General features: G+C 49.4%; 1 protein-coding gene across 1 annotated transcript in view; it reads right to left on the reverse strand.

Annotated features, from left to right (window-relative positions):
• The window catches only part of LHFPL2 (LHFPL tetraspan subfamily member 2), a 153354-nt gene extending 149522 nt beyond the window's left edge, over window positions 1-3832 (reverse strand). The window contains exon 1 of the mRNA XM_054178854.1: window positions 3381-3832. The gene's annotated coding sequence lies outside the window, so the exon portion shown is untranslated. The remainder of the gene's footprint in view (window positions 1-3380) is intronic.
• Window positions 3833-6000: the final 2168 nt, after the last annotated feature.

Raw genomic sequence — 6000 nt, forward strand, 5'->3', positions numbered from 1 at the left:
ACTTTGACACTGTCTCCCACAGCATTCTGCTCAAGAAACTTGCAGCCCATGGCACAGACAGTTGGACTCGTTGCTGGATTAAAAACTGGCTGGACAGCAGGGCCCACAGAGTTGCAATAAACAGAGTTAAATCCAGCTGGCAGCTGGTCACAAGTGGTGTCCCCCGGGGCTTGGTACTGGGGCCAGTTCTGTTAAATATCTTTTTTAATGATTTTGGATGAGGGGACTGAGTGCACCATCAGCAAGTTTGCAGATGACACTAAATTAAGTGGGGATGTTGATTTGATTGAAGGTAGGAAGGCACTACAGAGAGATCTGGACAAGTCAAATTGATGGGCTGAGGTAAACAGAATGAGGCTTAACAAAGCAAATGCTGAGTCCTGCATTTTGGTCACAACAACCTCAAGCAACACTACAAGCTTGGGGAAGAGTGCTGGAAAGCATCCTGGAAAAGGATCTGGGGGTGCTGATAGATGGTCAGATGAACAGGAGACAGCAGTGTGCCCAGCTGGCCAAGAAGGCAAATGACACTCTGGCCTGTATCAAAACCAGTGTGTCCAGCAGGAGCAGGGAAGTGATTGTGCCCTTGTACTCAGCCCCGGTGAGGGCCATAGCTTGACTGGTGTGTTCAGTTCTGTATGTGACAATATAGGAAAGACACTTGAGGTCCTGGAGAGTGTCCAGAGAAGAGCAACAAGGATGGTGAGGGGTTTGGAGGGCTAGTCAGACTAGGAGTGGCTGAGGGAGCTGAGGTTGTTTAGTCTGAAGAAGAGAAGGCTAAGGGGACATCTTATTGTGCTCTTCCACTACCTGAAAGTGACCAGCAATAGAACAAGAGGAAATGGGTTTCAGTTGTGCCAGGGGGATTTAGATTGGACATTAGGAAAAACCTCTTTAATGAGCAAGTGGTGAGGCATTGGCACAGGCTACCCAGGGAGGTGGTAGAGCTGCCATGGTTGGCGGTGTTCAAGAAGAGTGTACATGTGGCACTTCATGATATAGTTTTGTGGTCATGGTAGTGGGGTTACAGTTGGGCTCAATGATCTTAAAGGTCTATGACCTAGAGACACTGCACACAAAACAAAACACCAGGTTGCTTGCCTGGTACCAGCTATACAGTCACCGGCAGCCCAGCTGGGTTCTCCTGATGCAATAGCATACAGCACTTAATATGTCATTGTCCTACTGTCTTACAGAACACTACAAGCAATTTTCACAGCTACAAGCTAGAACATGAAAAAGGATCATGGCAATTACTGCCTTCCTTTCAATCTCTGCTGGCAGTATTCCTGATCCCAGCTTACCAGCCCAGCACAATCAAGACTGACTCAGAACACATGGAGAAATACACTTTGATTAAATTGGTAAAATAAAAGGACTACACCATTCTTACACAGCAATGCTGCATCCAGTCCCAGTGATTTATATTCTTAAAAGCAAATGACACACTACTGTTACTTGCCTGACAGGCGGGTACATCATCATGCAAGCATTTCCCAGAATGCTTAATAAAAACAGATGATTAACTGGAAAAAAAAGAAAAGATAAACTGGGCAATTTCCTACATACTGATTAAACTAACTTCATGACTCAGAGAGAGAAAACTTGTGAGGAAAGCAGTGATATGATTCAACCTCAAGTGGCTGCAACTAGCATATGCAATGAAAACTGGAGAACTGTCCCACGGAACTGTGCCTCATATAAAACTCTCTCATTAAGTATTGTCCTAACAGAGCAAACTGCCAGTCTGTCTATACCTTGCATCTAAAAATGAGGGGCCATAGGAAAAAATACTCAAGAAGTGCCAGAGATTGGGGGGGGAGGGTATTTCCTTGTTATGTTTTATTCAGAAAAATATACTGGAACGTTTGAGTTTAGTGTCACTCACACTTTCTAATAAGCCACTCTTTGTGCACACCCATATATTTAGGACTTGATGAGTTGGAGCTCTGCAAGGTTTCTGTGACCAAAGAAAACCCACTGACAACAACGGGGCTCCCTGCAGGTGTGAGCTTGTGCAGCCAGAACACATTGCAGGGCTGGGACCGAGCAGGTATTTTTATTAAGGTATCTAATGGTGCCTAGGAATGTTTCCATAAGAAGGCCAAACCTTTTAATTATACATAATGTTTTCTTCTGCATGAGGTCACCTAGAGCTTTTTAATTGTTTTCAGTTACTCCTAATAATACATCTCTCACCAGTTTGAGCACACTCGTAGCCATCTCATCTGCCTGCTTCTGGTTTGGTGCAAAATTACTACGACGGAGCTACCCATCCACCCTGCCACCAGCGACTGGCAGGGCGCGCACTTGCCCGGACACCGCACCGCCAGCCCCTGTTGTTTTACTTGACTTTGCTCCAGCGCACCCTCAACTTCTGAATTATCAGCGATGTGATACCGAGTTCCTTTGGAGCGACGCCTAAACTACCAAAAGCCTTCACTGGTAACTTGCGCCATCTATTTCTTGTCCTTTCCTAAGGGCCCTAAGAAACATAATCGTCTCACCCCTCCCCCTCAAAAACTGAGCCCTGAAAGGCAAGGGGAAGGAAGGACACGCGGATTCTGGTAAGTCGCCAAGGTAAGCTTTGCACCCTAGCTCCCACAAGCAGCTCCCTGAGGAGCTGAGTGGTCCCCGCCCGTCCCGCCACCGGCAAAGCCACAGGTGTCGCAGGCCTGGCAGGGGAGAGCCCGGCTGCCGCTCTCTCCCCTCGTTCCCTGTCCTGCACCAAGCCGCCAGGGCCAACGCGCCGGCGGGCGGCGCCGCCACCGTTCCGCTTGCCTCGGGACCCATCGTTCCCTCCCCGCCTCCCTGCCTCAGAAACGGAACAGGAGGGACCGCGGCAGCGCCCCGCCACTCTCCCCGCGACGACCGACACCCCGACAGCAACCGCGACTGCTCGATCCCGCGTACGTGTGCACGGGGCAACCCATCCCAGCGCCGCCCACCCTCGACCGGTGCTGGGCGGCGGGAGCTGCGTCCAGCCGGCGCTGGCTGCTCGGAGGCACCTCCGCGCCGACTGGACGGAATGAAAGAGGGCAAAAGGTAGCCCGCCGGGCCTGGGCACCCCGCCCCCCGCGGGATCGCGCTCTGTTTCGCGCCCAGAGAAGGGAATAGCGGGTGCCCTCGCGCCCTGCCGTTTCCCTGGTGGATGCCCGGCAGCTCTCGGCGTGCCACAGCCTCGTCCCCGCCGTTACCTCCGCGCCGTGCCACGTCCTCCCGCGGCGGCTTCCCGGCCAGTCCTGCGGCTACAGCCCCGGCACGATGAGAGACGCAGCCCTGCCGCCGCATGGGCAATGAATGGAGGGGCGCCCAGCGATCCCAGTCCTCTCTCCCTCTCTCCCTCCCCCTCACCAACTTCAGCGGCGGCGCCGCCTTACCTCCGCCTAACAGTGGTGGGTCATTTGCGCTGTGGCTCCGCTCTCGCTGGCGCCGCCGGCCCGCTCCCCGCCAGGCTCGTCCTCCTCTGCTCCCGCCGCGACCATACACCGAGGAAGGAGCAATGGGATCCCGGGGCGCGCCGACCCGGCCGCCCCCAGCCGGAGGGAGGGAGCGATGGCGAGGGGCGGGACGTGGCTCCCCTGCCCTACCCAGGACCGGCCCCCTCACACTGACGTCCCTCACGCTGACACCGCCGGCCGCGGCAGGGTGCCCGTACTCGGGGAGGGGGGCTCCCGGAGCTGGGCTGAGCGGGTGCCGAGCGAGGAGAAGGAGGCCCCATCCGGCCCGCTCTGGGCCCCGCAGGAAGCCACCCCGGCGGGGCGGGCACTCAGCACCTCAGCCACAGGCGGCCTAGCATGCCCCCAGGTCAGCGGGCTGGCCAAAGGAAAGGGCCTCTGGAAGCAGTCCAGAGAAATGGTGACCCGCTATCCTGGCGGGTCAAATAAGCGGTGGTCCTTCATCTGCCTCCTCCGTCAGACCTGGCTAGGAACTGGTGTTGGCCTGCAACACCGTCAGTGTCCGGCCTGGTATTAACTGTTGCACTTCTCATCACGGTTAATTTGCCCCGTTGGACCTGGTGATGGAGGATGTGTTGAATGTAGATACCGGCTTCACACACGCACACACCACACCCCCACATCCACCTCCACACCCCCCACACACCCCACCCCCCGCCTTTCCAAACATTCCTCTTAGTCTAGACCTTCGGGAAAAGTGTGGTTAATGCTTACACAATTTACCTTGCTAGAAAATGTCCCCAGAAGTGTCAGCAAAGCTTCTGTTTTTCCCACCAATCTCCCATTAAAATCACAGTTAACACTCTTCTAGTTTCAAAGCAGCACTCTGATGACCCAGGCTTTTCAGGAACTTTCTAATTTTTTAATAACCTATGATGTCTAATTCTAAGTACATGCATATCTATTGGCAGTGATACTCATTTAAAGCATCTCCTGAGGAAACTATGGCTTCAGCTTGAACAAGTCTCCACATGCCACTGCTATTCCCTGCTGTTGTGCCCTTCTGTAACATGCTGATTGTTGCAAGTGGATGACAAGTGTCTAACTTCATATAGGTCTTCTCTACATCAGCTTCACTTGCTAGATTGGAAGTGGCTCTTAAAATAGAAAAGATCAGTCACTGGGTGGTTAAATAAATCACTCTGCATATCTCATCAGCATAAATTAAGTGCTACATCAGTGGATTTGCTGCAGCTCAAGTGGTCCTCCTCCTGGGAAATAGTAAGGAGTTGTCTTTCCACAGCTATCAGAATGATATCTTCCATGAACGCTGAATTTGGTTGAAGCTATGGGTTTGGGATGAATCACTCTTCCCCTCTGACAGTACAGAGGATCAATCCTAGCTGGTCTTCAACTGTACAAGGGCACACTCATCTGGATCTGTGCCTTTTTAATTAATGTCTGCTGCTCAGAAATATAGAAGCTGATCTTTTCCTAAGTATGTAGGTTAGGATGAAGAAACAAGTACAAACCCCCAAGAATTCTGTTCATGTGGCAGAAACAGTGAAAGCATACCCAGCTATCTACATTGACTGAAAAGAGAGCATATGCTTTATGTTAGATAACTGTCCAAACTTGTATCCTTATGTTAGTTTTCACCTTTCTTTCTGGACAAGTCATTAAATTCAACATTTTTTGTAAGTTTTATTAGAGAAATTTTTGTTTGTTCCCATTAAGGACTCTGAAAATTCCTTTTCTACAAAATAAGAGTATCTTTGTAAAGCTGAACTTTCTGTGACCTCTGAGAGCAGCTACTTTAACATACGATAGGAGACAACTCAATAGGCCTGTCCAAAAATAAACATCTCTTCAAAAAAATATTTTAACCCTAGTGATTTAACACAAATAGAGCAGTCACAGGGGTACTCAATAATACAAAAATAATTTAATAGATTTATTAATTTATCAAGTACATCTAGACGTAAGAGGGAAAAAAATCTTTACTTCTAATGTGCTGGCCCAGGGGAATAGGCTGCATGGAGAAGCTGTGGAATCTCCTTCTCTGGAGACCCACCTGGATGTGTTTCTGTGCAGCCTGATCAAGGTGAATCTGCTTTAGCAGGAGGGTTGGACTAGATATCTCCAGAGGTCCCCTCTAAGCCCTACCATTCTGTGATTCTGTAACTTTTCAAAAGTGATAACTTTATGCATTCCAGTTTTTGAGTGCAATTTTGAGCTAGCCTCCATAATAGATGCAGCTACTACTTTTTGATCACTGTTTTCCAAAACAAATAAATTCCCCATGTTTCAAAAGGATGTGCTAGAACAATGATAGTGCAGCAATCACATGAAACCAAACATAATAAACCCTGCATTGCATTCTTGTAGCAAAGATCCATTTTCTCATTGATCCTAAAAAGATAAAAGTGCTGATTGATTTAATAAAGCTTACCTAGAATGAAAGGATAGCAATTGAAATGAAAGGATAATTATTAATGCATCTTTGCTATATTAATTTATTAAATTTTCTTCTAAATAGTCATCCATGTATGTCTAAATTACAGTAAAGACTCACTGCAATTAACAGATGGGTTAAACGGTG

Source organism: Dryobates pubescens, chromosome Z (genome assembly GCF_014839835.1).
Source record: "Dryobates pubescens isolate bDryPub1 chromosome Z, bDryPub1.pri, whole genome shotgun sequence".
Lineage (NCBI taxonomy): Eukaryota > Metazoa > Chordata > Aves > Piciformes > Picidae > Dryobates > Dryobates pubescens.